The 15552-nt window shown below is 48.0% G+C and overlaps 1 long non-coding RNA gene across 1 annotated transcript; it reads left to right on the top strand.

Annotated features, from left to right (window-relative positions):
- Window positions 1-290: 290 nt before the first annotated feature.
- On the top strand, window positions 291-8952 carry LOC142467355 (uncharacterized). Its single transcript, XR_012788379.1, has 2 exons — window positions 291-1206; window positions 1992-8952. It is a non-coding gene; the product is annotated as an uncharacterized LOC142467355 (long non-coding RNA).
- Window positions 8953-15552: the final 6600 nt, after the last annotated feature.

Below are 15552 nucleotides of genomic sequence, written 5' to 3'. Positions count from 1 at the left end.
TGAAGCACCGGTTCTCTCCATGTATTATTGCTTCAGCCTGTCTGGTGCCAGGTACCAGTGGAATATAATTTTACATATATTTTCTTTTGTCGTGGTGCAAATTTAGGTTTTTTCTGCATACTCCCAGATATCCTCCCAGTTATCGCTATCAATAATAATATTTAAATCTTCAGCCCATTTGAGCGTGAATAAATGTAGAGAGGCGAGTGCGTTATTAGTAGCTTCTGAAGCCTTACCCTGACCGGGTGTGGAAGAGTTATGGACAGAGGGGCTATACAGATGAAAGCGGGTCTGGGGTTACTGGTCATCCATTTAGTCTCTTCTGATTTATGCAGACGTGGGGTCAGTGTTTGTGGATAAAGGTGACTTTTCGCTGACGATAGCAGTTCCAAGGCTGCGCCTGTGGCAGTACGCCCAGAATTATAGCGATACAATGTATCAGTACCCTGACGCACTTTGTGATTGTTCCCGTTCTGTATGAAGGAATGTGCCAGTGGGCAAGGTTTGCTCTGAGACTATTTCAGAATATCATGTGCTTCCCAGAGAGATTAAAACTTAACTTTGCTAAAAACAAATATATGGGAGGGAGTATTTTATGCTAACCAAGCTCAGATAAAGCCTATGTCGGGTTTTTAGATTGTAATAGGGCAGTGCCGCCTTATCTGCTGTAACCGAGGGTATACATACTGGGGGTGGTATTATTACCCCACCCCAGATCACGCGGAAGCTGCTTGCTAATTTGTCATCTCCTTGTGCCCTCGCAATAAAGATTCCTTGATGCTGTATTGACTGTATGGACACACTAATTGAGCCATTGCAATTAACTTGGCTATAAATCAACATGGCACTGGTGCAATGATATCCCTGACGAAGCCTTTTGGTGAAACGCGTAGGAGGAGGAGCAATAGGGTGTTTGCTTCCATACAGTGCAGTGGAGTAGAGCTGTCAACACCATACGCTGGGCTCCAGCTGATCAAAACCCGTTTGCCTGGTCATCGGCAACCAGCAGGAGGAGGAGAGCTAACAGACGAAGCCCAGAGACTACCGGGAAGGGTCTGTGCGTCACAGCCGGAAATGACATCAGACCCGGACACCCGGAGGGCTGTCTGCTATCGTGCGCCCTAGCGCTTCTGAGCAGCTTGCTACGGAGCAGATTTCGGGGCTAAAGAATACTACTGGACCCCAACGGACCAAAGTGGATCAAGGGTGAGCATATTGAGCATTGTCTCAACCCTGGGGTACCCCCGGCTTTCTACCTAAAACCTGCCCGGGCAGTGCACAGATTGCAAGACTGAGACTAACTATCGGGCGACTCCCGTTTTTAACTCCTTGAAGACCAACCAAGTGCAATTGCACAAACAGCTTCATCTGCACAGTTTTTAATATTACTATTAATGTATTGATTTTCATGTTGTTGTTGTCCTAGAGGGTTATCCCTGGGACAAGATATAATAAAGATATAGAGTTTGACACCAACCCTGTATTGACTGCGCTTCTAACTTACTTTTTCTTTGTTGCCACGCATTTATCAGGGACTAGGGGTTCCCTGTTTTAAGAAGCTGCATCATTCATTGGGTTGTGTCTGTCTCACTCATATATATATTCTTTTTAGCAATACCCTATACGCACCGGACTAGTTCATGTCACAAGTTTTTTGTTTTTATAATATTTTTTTTTTATATATATATACATTTTATTGTTAATCCTGCTCATTGCCCATATTCATAGTAACATCCCATTTGGCGCATTTTTTTGTTTTTTCTTGTATGTTCGATAGAATAAACTGGCAATTTTTGGACCATACTATGCGCAAATTTGGCTTCAAAGACGCATACTTATGTGAAGGTAATAAAGTATTATAAGAAACTATTCGTCCATTTTGTATGCATTCCGCCATATTGAATCTGCTTTAATTGCAAGGCTTGGAAATAACGCAGTATGTTTTTATATAAGCTAATAAGTCTCTCTCTTTCTCTCTCTCTCTTTCTGAGGTGAATCGAAACTCAACCAGGAGCCTTTTTCTGCTAACTCTCGGTTTCCTGTGAATTCAGCTGGTCTACAGAGAATCGAAACTGAAACTTATGGTTTACAGAGAATCGAAACTGAAACTTATTGTCTGCCTATATATATTCTGTAATACATATACTCGGCACGTCAGTCTGAACTACGGAGCCTGAGGGAACTGATACATGACTCTGTGTCATTTATTGGGATCCGGGGTGCACCCAGGCTTGTGTTATACTAATTTGGCAATCCACATCTGAGCAGAGACCCTGACTTGAGAAGGGAACCTCAACAGTTGGCGTAGTCGGCAGGATCCTTGTGAAGGGACACCGGAACAATCCTGGACCCGTCTCTATCCACGGACGACCGTCCCCTGACCGGACTGATTGAGGCCTGATCAACCTCTAAGGACAAGGTAAGATATATTCAGAATATATTTTAACCGAACCCCTGTCAGTCTGTTCAGGTTGGCGATCTCTTGGTTGACGGTAACAGTATTGTTAATCTATACAAGACCATAGAGTCCGGTGGTTCCCGCCAAGGATTTATATAGTTAGTAAGGTCTTGTGACTGCCAGATGTGTGGTTTATATGTATGCTTGTAGTCATAGGGGTTACGGAATCAAATGTAGAAAATAGACACAAGGGGAAGAGTCTAGTGATATCTATTGTTAGATAATCGGAGGACCGTCCATACAGGTGACGGTCCGGGGAGTGTCTGCGCACCTTCCCGTCTAGGTCAATTTATCACTGAGACTCAAGAATCCCGGTACCGCCGGTAGTGGCGCAGGTTCATACGAGGTTGTTTTGGAAGATAGACAATGTTCATACGAGGTTATTTAGGGGACGAGTGTGTAAGGATATCTATTGTTAGATAATCGGAGGATCGTCCATACAGGTGACGGTCCGGGGAGTGTCTGCGCACCTTCCCGTCTAGGTCAATTTATCACTGAGACTCAAGAATCCCGGTACCGCCGGTAGTGGCGCAGGTTCATACGAGGTTGTTTTGGAAGATAGACAATGTTCATACGAGGTTATTTAGGGGACGAGTGTGTAAGGATATCTATTGTTAGATAATCGGAGGATCGTCCATACAGGTGACGGTCCGGGGACGGTCTGCGCGCCTCCCCGTCTAGGTCAATTTATCACTGAAGCTCAAGAGTCCAGGTACCGCCGGTAATTGGCGCACGTGTCCGGGGTTGTTTTTAAAATAGACAATGTTCTCGCAGTTTTTAAAGAAGGATTTGCCTTCTGGTGCGCGGGATTCCGTAACTCTTGTGACAGAACGGGAGGGAAAGAAGTATACCAAGAAATGTAAATTGTTGTTCAAACTGTTAGATTTACCCCCTACGGGAAGATTGCAACCGAAGTTGTTAAGAACGAATATGCAAATGTGTAAGGGGAAACTGAAAGATGAAGGCATGTGGGAAAATGCAGAGAAATTTCTGAGTGTTGCTATAGATCTTCAGAAAGAAGGTTATGAAGAAGTAGAGTGTGGAGAGAGAAATAAGAAATGTTATTGTTATGTGAAACCAGAAAATGTGACCCCTGGTTCGGTAGTGGCAGAAAAAGACCAAATGTTACAGGGAAATCCACCCCCATACCCGCAGACGACCGGTAGACCCTCTCCCTCAGCCCCTGTACCGGCCCCTTATTGGGTATGTTCTGTTTGCCAGTGTCAAAAATCCCCTGGTTTATATGCAGGAATTGGGATACAATTAGATACTGTGTATATTATTTGGAAGGGAAAGAAAGTGTTATAAGTGAAGAAAAAAAAAAAAAAAAAAAGGTGCAGTTTTAACATTTGAGCACAGGCAAGTAAGACAGGGAAAGGAGTCTTAGCCTGCCACCTAGTGGCCGAGAGAGAGAACAGAACGGAAAAGAATGCCAGCCCTGGTAATATTTATTTGAAAACTTTGTTCGTGCTGGCCACACGAATGGGTCTTTTAAAACCAGAAAATATTCTTTTTCCTTCTGTTCTAATACCAACTAGAAAGAGGAGTCTTTTTCTATGGGAGGGAGAAGTTCAGGGAGCGCAGTCTTATGTGTTTTTTTGAATCCCACATGGAAATGTACCTTACGTTAGTATGAGTCAAAATAATTCTGTTGAGGGACAGAAGGGTACCGCTGCATTTATTTTATCATTGCCAGGACAGAAGTTAATATAAGAACAAGTGAAAAATAAAGCAAGTACGCTGTTTAAAGTATGTAGTATTACTGCAGCAGAAGGCAGGTTACAGCCAGAAGAGTGGCGAAAGATATTGAAAGAAAAGAGAGGAATTTTGAATGATAACAACCTGCTGAAGATAGCAGAAGCCTGGTTTAATGTTACCAAGGCTGTCCAGAGAAAAATGGACCAAGCAGGAGATAGAAAAGGTAGGGAAGATTGTTTTAATTGTGGTGGGACTGATTTATCTATGCTCACTCCTTTGTTACCTTCGCTCCCAGCTCCAGCAGCACCCCCACCTATACAACCCACTACCCCACCCACTACCCCGCCCACGAATGACAAACCAATTTTGACTGTTTATGTAGCACAACTATATTCTGTGATGCAGGCGGATGGTTCCTATTACACCCCGACTGTGCCCCTAATGCCCCTGATGCTAGTCCTTTCACCCCAAACAATCACTGCCCCAGCGTTAGGGATTCAAGTCTACTCTGACACAACAATAGCACACAGACCCAGCAGCAGTGTCCACTACAGTGCGCCCTATAGTTTTGACTCAAATAGTGAGTCACAGGCCGTTGCACAGGAGGCAAACATGACCTGGAATACTAACCCCAGACACCCCCCAGTACCCGACCCCTGCCCATGGTTATATGGGCAGACGCCCAAGCAGGTAGAAGGCGCCCCAATAATGTATGTCATCTCACCCCCTTCCTGGTAGACACAGGTACAGCCAGGAGTGTAATTAGAGCTGCAGACATACCCGACCCTTCCTATTTGTCTGATATTGATGTTTTATGTGTGGGGGTAGATGGCACACCGCGCTCTAGCCCAGTAACACGACCCCTACAGATAGGTCCCTACCCTGAACTATTTGCACGATTTGTAGTTTTCTATACTTGCCCGCTTAATCTGTTTGGCGCTGATGTTTTGTCCAGGTTACAGGCCTCCATAATATTCTCCGAGGACGACACCATTGATGTACCCTCCCCGCTCTGGGAATCAGATGTCTCTGCCCTTTGTTCCCTTCCGATACTTTTGGCATTAGCGGACAAACCCTCAGCTGCCAGTATACTGCCCGCTGTCATGGATAGGATCCCGTCCAAATTATGATTCACCGGCCCTGAGGATAACGGGCACCTAAGGGTACCGCCCATTGTTGTACAGCTCAAATAAGGGGCCCCGCTTCCCCGTAAACTGCAATACCCCTCTTTTCCCTGTGAAGAAACGCACCGCGAAGGGTGAACCTGATAAGTATAGAATGGTTCAAGATCCTCAAGCAGTAAAAGATGCAACCATTGTACGATGTTTTAACAACAAATCCCTTTCAGATGACCCCAGAGACTTCCAAGAATTTCACTGTTCTCAAACAGGTAATATCCTCTGCCCCTGCCTTGGGCCTCCCAGACTATGATTTACCCTTTAAACTTTTTGTATCAGAACAAAATGGACATGCAACTGGAGTGTTAACACAGCCCCACGCTGGCCGATGTCGACCTATTGGTTATTACTCCAGCCGTCTCGATGCTGTGGCTCGTGGTGGACCGTCCTGTCTTCGTGCTGTCTTTGCTGGCTGCTCAAGCACTGCTGGATAGAACTTCGGACATTGTTCTAGGGCATGACCTCATTCTCCTGGCACCAAATGACATTGCTGCTATTCTCAATCAGACACAGCCAAAACATCTGTCCGCTGCCAGACACCTCAGGTTGCAATGCTCGCTTCTTATTCCAGACAATGTCACCCTTCTCCAGTGCCAAGTGCTTAACCCCTCCACTCTTCTTCCACTTCCCGAGGGGGGAGATATGCAGGGACACGAACAAGAATAAAGCACAGCTGGAGTCGACCTACCCCATGATTGCTTCGAACTCATGAAGCTAGAAACTGCTCATCTGCCCACAGTGAGTGAAAAGCCGATACAGAACCCAGATCTAATCCTGTTTGTGGATGATTCTCGATATGCTGATCAACAAGGCACGCACCTACTATACGGGTTATGCTGTCACCACAGACTCTGTGGTCCTACTGGCAAGCACACTACCGTCAACAGCATCTGCACAAGAAGCCGAACTACAAGCCCTCACTGCAGCGTGTAAACTGGCAGAAGGACAAACGGTGAATATCTACACTGACTCTAGATGTGCCTTTGGAGTAGCATATGATTTTGGCGTCATTTGGCAAACAAGGGGATTTCTGACAGCAGCAGGAACACCAGTGAAACACAGCTCAGCCATACAAGCTCTGATGGACGCCCTACTCCTTCCAAGCCCTGTGGCCATCCTGAAGGTAAAGCCCATGGGAAACTGAACACAGAAGAAGCCAGAGGAAACCATCTGGCGGATGCTGCGGCAAAACAAGCTGCCAGCGGGATACGAGAAGTGGAAGATCAAGTGGACACGACAAGGATGGTTCCGTTAATGCAGAACCTCCCAGTGAATCGAGAATATCTGAAGAAGTTGCAAGAATCTGCAACAAAGGAAGAAAAGGAAAGCTGGAAGAAAAGAGGTGCATCACCCCAAGAAGGAATTTATGAGTACAAAAAGAAACTCTGTCTGCCACGGGCACTGTATCCTGCTGTGGTACAATGGGCACATGGAGCAGCACATCTCTCGAAGACTCTTATGAATGCACTGATCGACAAATACTATGTGGCGCCTGGAATTACCCCAATGACTAGTAATTTCTGCAAATTATGTACAATTTGTGCAAAGTGTAACCCAGGATGTGTGGAAAAACCACCACAGAAACACCTTGCAAGGCCCTGCTTTCACTGCTACGTTAGCTAAAGAAATTTGGTCCGCGCTAGGGACCACCCTTGCTTTCCACACCCCATACCATCCCCAGAGTAGCGGAAAGGTAGAAAGAATGAATGGCACACTGAAAACTAGAATGTTGAAAATGGCCCAGGAAACAAATATGCCCTGGCCAGATAGTCTACCCATTGTTTTGTTCAGTGTTCGATACACCCCATGAGGGGAATATGCTCTATCCTCATTTAAGATACTGTTTGGTACTGCCCCCAAACTTGGTTGTTACTACCCACAGCAGTTACAGATGCAGTCTGATGTTTTGACCAAATATGTAACTGCCCTAGCGCAAGAACTAACCAATATGCATGGTCGAGTGTTTTCTTCTATTCCAGATCCAGATCTAGATACCGGGACTTATAAACTCGTGCCCGGAGACTGGGTGCTTGTGAAGAAATTTGTAAGGAAATATTCCCTAGAGCCCAGATATGATGCTCCTTTCCAAGTTCTGTTGACCACAGCGACATAAGTCAAGCTAGCTGGCAAGAACACCTGGATACACGCCTCTCATTGCAAGAAGGTTCCAGTTCCCAACGAGGACACCTCAGAAGGAAAAATGATTCTGTATATCCTTTGTTTGTTAGGTTTGGGGGAGGCACAAGAGATTACTATCACCCAACATGAAGGGGCAGTCACGTTTTGGTATAATTCATCCAATACTCATGTAGCTACCTTCTCCTTCGATTACTGTAATATTGTCAGCTGTTCCTCAACCAATTGGCAGTGTAATATGTACCGAGACACTCCGAACTCTAGAGCTATATATATATGTGTTACAGACAGTTATTGGGGACAGGAATGTGATTACTGGGGAGCAGTAGGATGGAACACGGGAACAGATTGGGGATACCAACCACAGAATGGCCTAGCATGAAAAGACAGAAATGGTTTGTGAATTACACCCGTGATGCGCTACAAGGCCTGGCTGACCAACTTGGACCCACTTCCACTATGACAATCCAAAATAGAATGGCTTTAGATATGATATTAGCAGAAAAAGGGGGGGTTTGCCATATGATTGGAGATGCGTGCTGTACATATATTCCCGGGAACACAGGCCCGGACGGTAAGGTTACCACAGCTATTAATAAACTGAAAGATTTGTCTGATGAACTTAAAAGAAATTCTGGTATAACAGACCCATGGGACAAGTATTTCTCGTGGCTGTCTGGCTGGCGACAATGGTTGACACAACTGGCAATATTTCTCCTGGTTATACTTTTGGTTCTGGCAGTAGTGGTCTTCTGTGTTATCCCGTGCTGTAAGGGTCTCTGTAAGAAGGCTGGATCTGAGGTTATACCCACAATGGTAATGTACAACAAAGACAATATTGATCTGGAAGATATACCACTGCAGAAATCACCCAAGATGTTTAATTACAGTACAACTAAACTCGAATAAGGGGTGACCACTCTAGAATCCCAGACCCTAGTGTGTTTGTTTGAGGTCAGGGAACCCTTTTGTGTTTACTGTAGGTCTTCGAGTTGAGCGAGCCAGAAGTTGTCGGGGATGGGACAAGCCCATGAACAGCCGACCAACACCCTCAGGTAGGGACTCTAGCACAAGAAACAGAAATTAGGGACAGACCCCTTCCTACAAAATGTTCTTTTAGTGTCTAGGGGGGAATGTGAAGGTAATAAAGTATTATAAGAAACTATTGGTCCATTTTGTATGCATTCCGCCATATTGAATCTGCTTTAATTGCAAGGCTTGGAAATAACGCAGTATGTTTTTATATAAGCTAATAAGTCTCTCTCTTTCTCTCTCTCTCTTTCTGAGGTGAATCGAAACTCAACCAGGAGCCTTTTTCTGCTAACTCTCGGTTTCCTGTGAATTCAGCTGGTCTACAGAGAATCGAAACTGAAACTTATGGTTTACAGAGAATCGAAACTGAAACTTATTGTCTGCCTATATATATTCTGTAATACATATACTCGGCACGTCAGTCTGAACTACGGAGCCTGAGGGAACTGATACATGACTCTGTGTCATTTATTGGGATCCGGGGTGCACCCAGGCTTGTGTTATACTAATTTGGCAATCCACATCTGAGCAGAGACCCTGACTTGAGAAGGGAACCTCAACACTTAGAAGGGGTCCGTAGACTCTACCAAAACCCGTCAGCTACAGTTAAATTACCGGGGGGCAATAACCAGAGATTCGAGATTACAAATGGAACTCGACAGGGATGCCCCCTATCTCCTCTCCTCTTTGCACTTACCATAGAGCCACTGGCATCGGCAATACGACTCAATATAGACATCCAAGGAATAGAAATTGGCCACAGGCAGCACAAAATATCCCTATTCGCAGACGATGTCATCTTAACTCTCTCCAAACCCCAAATGTCCCTACCCAACCTCCAAAAAGAACTCCGAGATTTTGGAAAAATCTCAGGATATAAGATTAATAATGATAAATCGGAAGCCCTGAATCTAAGCCTGCCAGAGCCGGAGGTGAAACTCCTCAAACTAAACTTTAACTATCGATGGAGCTCCTCCTGTATCAAATATTTGGGAGTCAAGATATCGAGGACCTACCAATCATTATATCAACATAACTCTCCAGCCCTGTTCCAAAGAATGGAACGCTAACCCAAATCAAAACTGCTGGCTAGAGATAGAAACGCACTATGCCGGGACGCCCTCACTGCCGGCCTGCCTTTGGTCCCTGAGTAAGGAAGACATGCAGAACAGCAAACTCAAATTAGGCCCTTTGAGACACACATGGGAGACTTGGTCGAAATGCAAATACAAATTTAAGCTCACAACACCTCAATCCCAATTTACACCCATTCACGAAAATCCGAAATTCCCACCTGGATGTGAGCCCAGACAATTCGATCAATTCAAAACAAAAGATATCAAAGTGGTTGCCGACCTCCTGAGCTTCGGGGAGTTCCTGAGTTATCAAAGACTACAAATTAAATATGAAATGGTAGGATTAAACGTTTTCAAATACCTACAAATTCGGCACTTTATTCAAACATTATCCCCAAAGTTGGAATTTCCCCCTCTCACTGGATTCGAACGGCTCTGCAGAGAGACAGGCCACCAGAGAGGTCTTATAACGCAAATTTGTGCAGAACTGGAGAAGGCACCCGGAGCCCCCACGCACGACTATATGCTGCATTGGGCAGCAGAATTGGATACAGTTATAGACCCAGAGGATTGGGAAAGTATTTGGGGAAATGCCTCAGGAACTTCCATATGAACCACAATCAAAGAAAATACAGCTAAACACCGTTATAACGTGGGTCTCGGGGTCCACCCCGAGACCACCGCGTTACTAACGGGGTCGCGAGAAAAAAAAATGGCCGCCGCGCTTTAGCGCATATTCATCCCGCGGGACAGGAGAAAGGAGCGGGCATGTCCCTCCGCTCCCCGCTTCCCCCTGTCACCGCGGGACAGGCCGCGGGGCAGGAGATGGGAGCGGGGATGTCCCTCCTGTCCCCGCTTCCCCCTGTCACCGCGGGACAGGCCGCGGGGCAGGCGATGGGAGCGGGGATGTCCCTCCTGTCCCCGCTTCCCCCTGTCACCGTGTGACAGGCCGCGGGGCAGGAGATGGGAGCGGGGATGTCCCTCCTGTCCCCGCTTCCCCCTGTCACCGCGGGACAGGCCGCGGGGCAGGAGATGGGAGCGGGGATGTCCCTCCTGTCCCCGCTTCCCCCTGTCACCGTGTGACAGGCCGCTGGGCAGGAGATGGGAGCGGGGATGTCCCTCCTGTCCCCGCTTCCCCCTGTCACCGCGTGACAGGCCGCGGGGCAGGAGATGAAAGCGGGGATGTCCCTCAGGTCGCCGCTTACCTCAGATCCCGCTGCCTGCATGGAGGTGGTAGCGGGGGGTTTCTTCTCCCCACCGCTGTCCCTGGCGCTCCCGCTGCCTGCGCGGGAGGAGGGGGGGGAGCGGGTGGTGGTACTGGTCGCGGCCTTTCCTGTGCTCCGACCCCACCCCCCGTCTGTGTAGAGTGAGAGAGTGTGTGTGTGTGTATGTATATATGGGAGAGAAAGTGTGTGTGTGTATATGGGTGTGTGTATGTGGGTGTGAGTGTGTGTAAGTGTCTGAGTGTGTGTGTAAGTGTGTGTAAGTGTGTGTAAGAGTGTGTGAGTGTCTGTGAGTGTCTAAGTGTGTGTAAGTGTGTGTAAGTGTGTGTAAGTGTGTGTAAGAGTGTGTGAGTGTCTGTGAGTGTGTAAGTGTGTGTAAGTGTGTGTAAGTGTGTGTAAGTGTGTGTGAGTGTGTGTGAGTGTCTGTGAGTGTCTGTGAGTGTCTAAGTGTGTGTAAGTGTGTGTAAGTGTGTGTAAGTGTGTGTAAGTGTGTGTAAGTGTGTGTGAGTGTCTGTGAGTGTGCGTGAGTGTGCGTAAGTGTGCGTAAGTGTGTGTGGGAGTGTGTGTGAGTGTGTGTGCGTGTGCGTAAGTGTGTGTGAGTGTCTGTAAGTGTGTGTGAGTGTGTGTGCAGTGTGAGCAATGAGCAGTGTGTGTGCAGTGTGCAGTGTGTGTGCAGTGTGTCCAATGAGCAGTGTGTGTGCAGTGTGCAGTGTGTGTGCAGTGTGTCAGTGTGTGCAGTGTGAGCAATGAGCAGTGTGTGTGCAGTGTGCAGTGTGTGTGCAGTGTGTCAGTGTGTGCAGTGTGAGCAATGAGCAGTGTGTGTGCAGTGTGTCCAATGAGCAGTGTGTGTGCAGTGTGCAGTGTGTGTGCAGTGTGGCAGTGTGAGCAATGAGCAGTGTGTGTGCAGTGAGTGTGTGCAGTGTGTGCAGTGTGTGCAGTGTGCAAAAAAAAAAATGAAAAATTTTTTTTTTTTTTTTTTTTAAAAACGGGAGCCACGGGAAAACCGCGTTATAACCGAATCGCGGTATAACGAGGCGCGTTATAACGGGGTTTAGCTGTATATATAAAATACTATTTCGCTGGTATCTTACCCCAGTTGGACCGACCAACAGGCAAATTAGTCTCCTTCATTCTCACTGCGGCTAGATGTGCGGTGGCAGCCGCCTGGAAGAAGGTGTCTCCCCCCTCCAAGCAAACAGTGATAAAAAGAGTGCAAGAGGTGATGGATATGGAGAGACTATCTGCCTTTTTGAAAATATCCACCACCTCTTTCAATAACATTTGGGACCCCTGGATAACTCACATGGCGCTACTGCGCCGAAACCCCCTACAGAAATAGAGGGACACAACAAATAGAACTAAGGCCCTAAAAAGGGAAGCCAAAGAGAAGGGGAGCAATGCCCCCTACCCCTCCCACTCCTTCTCCCCCCTCCCCACTCTCTCACTTTCTATCTCCTTCTAACCCCATTTCTGTTTCCATACTCACGTCACCCTGCCAGCCCCCGAAGGGTCAGGGGGGGGCGTTGAGTCTATCTCCTTACCCCCCCCCCCAGTTGAAAAGTAAAAACCTGGATTATTCTGTTATATCAAATGTACCTATAATGTTGTGAAATATTGTAACTGCCTAATAAAAAATTTGAAAAAAAAAAAATGAGAAACGGTTTTAAGTATATTTGTGTAACTCCGGTTTCAAGGGTCGTAGCAAGTCTCAAATTGGACCCTAGGGTGTCCAAGTTCCGGCATTGAGAACTGGGACGTTTGGACCCGCTGGACCCAACGGAACCGGATATTTTAATATGGTTGTGTATTATCTTTAATGCTGGGTTCCAAGGTATGGACAGAAACCAGAGGAAATTCTTTTGGCCATAAGGTAGCAGATGGCCAAGGAAGCGTCCCAATGTCTAGAATTTAAGTGCTGTTCAAAGGAGTTTATCACCTCCACTGTTTACAGGAGGGCGGAGATTACTCAAACCAGAGCAGGCTGTAAGTGTCCCATTTCACACCTTACAACAAAGAATATCCTGCCAGGAATTCCGTTTAGTAGACTGGCTGGCATCCCTGATGCAAATGTGGGATTACAGAAATGAGACCCTAGAGGCCAACTGCGCCTGTGCCAACTAGCTGGGTGGCATGTATCAAAATGTGTTCCCACGTTAATGACTGGCTACAGTAATTGTGATCCAATCACCTGTACTCAATGTTAAGGATAGGGTTACAAAAGGTTTATAAACTGATGTCCACCCTATATCCTTTGTCTTCTGATATCATTCTGATTGTACCTGATTGCGAGAGAATTGCTATGCAAAATACTTCTCAGCCCCCATCCCCAAAGTAAGTGTACTTCTTGTCTTGTTACTGTACTATATCGTGTGTTCACCTATCCAAAGGAATAAAAATACTTTATTATATCTAAGCCTCGTTCAGTTCAAACCCAGTTATTTGGTGTAAATTACAACCTGTCATAAGCTATCGTCACAGGCTTGTATATTAACTGGTGGCAGCGGCGGGATTGAACTGGACCTGAATTACTAGTGTTCTGCGGGATACTGTAATATAGTGGGGACTCGATGGTAATTGCAAGTTCCTGGGTCTAAAGATATTGAACACATGATAGTGCAACAAGTAACACAAGTTGTCACACCACCTCCCTGCTGCGACCCAGAACCATGAGTGAAGCGGAAAGCGTCTATTTCCTGAGAACAAGAACTCAGCTAAAAGACAAGTGCCGTGAATATGGACTGGAATATGAGGACCAGAAGGTCGCGGACATGATCGCCGCAATCACGGAATATGAAGCCGAGCGTGCAGAGTCTCAGGATACGGCTCAGCTTGCTCTTGTACAGCCGCCCGGAGATCAGGGACTGAACCCAGTGCCGGAGTGGCAGAATCCCGGGGAGGGGACAAGTGCACCTCCCGGGACCAGTGCAACAGGAGTGGCACTGGTTGCTGCGGCTACCAGTCCGTTTACCCCTGAAATGTTGGCACTGATTACAATGTGGGGAGACCGAGGGACAGCGGAGGAGCGGCTAAAGTTTCTCTCTATGGCAGTGAACAGACCCGCTTATTGCCCCCAGGTCCAACCCCGCAAAGATTAACTCCAACTGGACAAGCACAGTCTCACCAAGTACGTGGAAGGCACTGAGCAGATCGACAGTTTTTTAAAGAACTTTGAAACGCAGTGCCGGCGGTACAGGGTGCTTCCCGAGCATAGGGTTGCACGCTTGGACCCGCTACTCTCCGGCTTGGCTAAGCAGACAATGATGGCGCTTCCAGAGGAGTATGCTGATGATTATGACCACCTGAAAGAACTATTGCAATTTCTGCACGGTTTAACCCCTGAAGCTTACCAGGGTAAATTCCGGCTGGAGGAGAGGCACACTCAGGAGTCCTACGTCACCTTTGTGACCCGCATGGCTTTATACGGGATCCGCTGGGTGGAGGGCTATGAGGCCAGGACTTACCAACACCTGCTGGACCTCATCTTTCAGGAGCAGCTCATGCAGCAGTGCCCGCCGGTGGTGAGGGCTTTTGTGTATGACAAAAAGCCAAAGACTTACACAGAGGCGGCGAGGCTTGCAGACGACTATGTGGTCAGCCGATCCCAGATGACCACCAAGGCACCCGCCAAAGCGGCAGCAGCGCCGGTACCGGCCAAGAAAGCTGCGAGTACCCCTCAATGGACTCAGAAGCCGCCTGCGGGTAGCAGTTCACAGAAGGCGGGAGAGCTCCGGCATGAGCGCCAGTGCTACAACTGAAACAGCACTGGTCACCTCAGACCAGATTGCCCGGAACCTCTGCATTCCAACAGACCCCATCAGGGACAACGCACCCCAGCTGCGAAGCCGGTAGCCCGCGTGCGGGTGGCTTCCACCAAAGATCCAGGACCGGTCATGGAAACAACTCCCAGTGAGACGTCCCATGTCACCCCTATCCCGGTTTCATCGGTGCCTACAGCCGGGAGTGGAGGACATCTCAGCGCAGACCTGCAGCAGACGGACGGCCGGAGCAAACATCTCACCCCGGTCAAAGTCGGTGACCGGCAAGCAGTCGGCTTGCTGGATTCAGGAGCTGCAGTGACCCTGGTCCGACCTGATATGGTCCGGCCAGAGGAATTGCTCCATGGCCCTGGGATGCAGATCACTGTGGCCGACGGAGAGCCACGTTTCTTGCAGGTGGCCCGAATCTTTTTGGATTGGGGGGAGGGCAAGGGTGTGCGGGAGGTGGGGTTTTTACCCGGTTTGGATGCTGAAATTCTTTTGGGCAACGACCTGGGACCGATGACCTGTACCTACGACCGTGTGCCCCAGCCCGCTGCAGTGGCAGCGGTTACCCGCAGCCAAACAGCGGCAATGCCGGCGGCAGCCGCTCCAGTCCCCCAGCCTTTGGGACCAACGTTAGCGGAGGGCACAGAGGAGCCCAGGGAGGTAAGCCAGGATCAGTTGCAACCACAGGCTGACTTACTGTTCCCTCTCTCCCCTCCCCATTCCCCTGACAATGACACGACTGGGGGGTGGCCAGACTTAGGAGCCCTGTTTAGGGAGGCAGTGAAGACAGACCCTACCCTGGCCGGCGTGAGACTTCGGGCGGACGAATCTCAGGCAGGGGAGGGCACTGAGCGCTGCCTATGGCATAAGGGACTCCTGTACAGAGAGGAAGGGAATCCGGGGATAGAGGAGGAATTGACCGGTAAGCGATAGCTAGTAGTGCCCCAGGGGTACCGACAGCATTTGTTACGGGTAGCTCACTCTATT

Source organism: Ascaphus truei, chromosome 1, assembly GCF_040206685.1.
Source record: "Ascaphus truei isolate aAscTru1 chromosome 1, aAscTru1.hap1, whole genome shotgun sequence".
Lineage (NCBI taxonomy): Eukaryota > Metazoa > Chordata > Amphibia > Anura > Ascaphidae > Ascaphus > Ascaphus truei.
The sequence above is the reverse complement of the archived record's forward strand: the minus strand, read 5'-3'. Positions and strand labels throughout refer to the sequence as shown.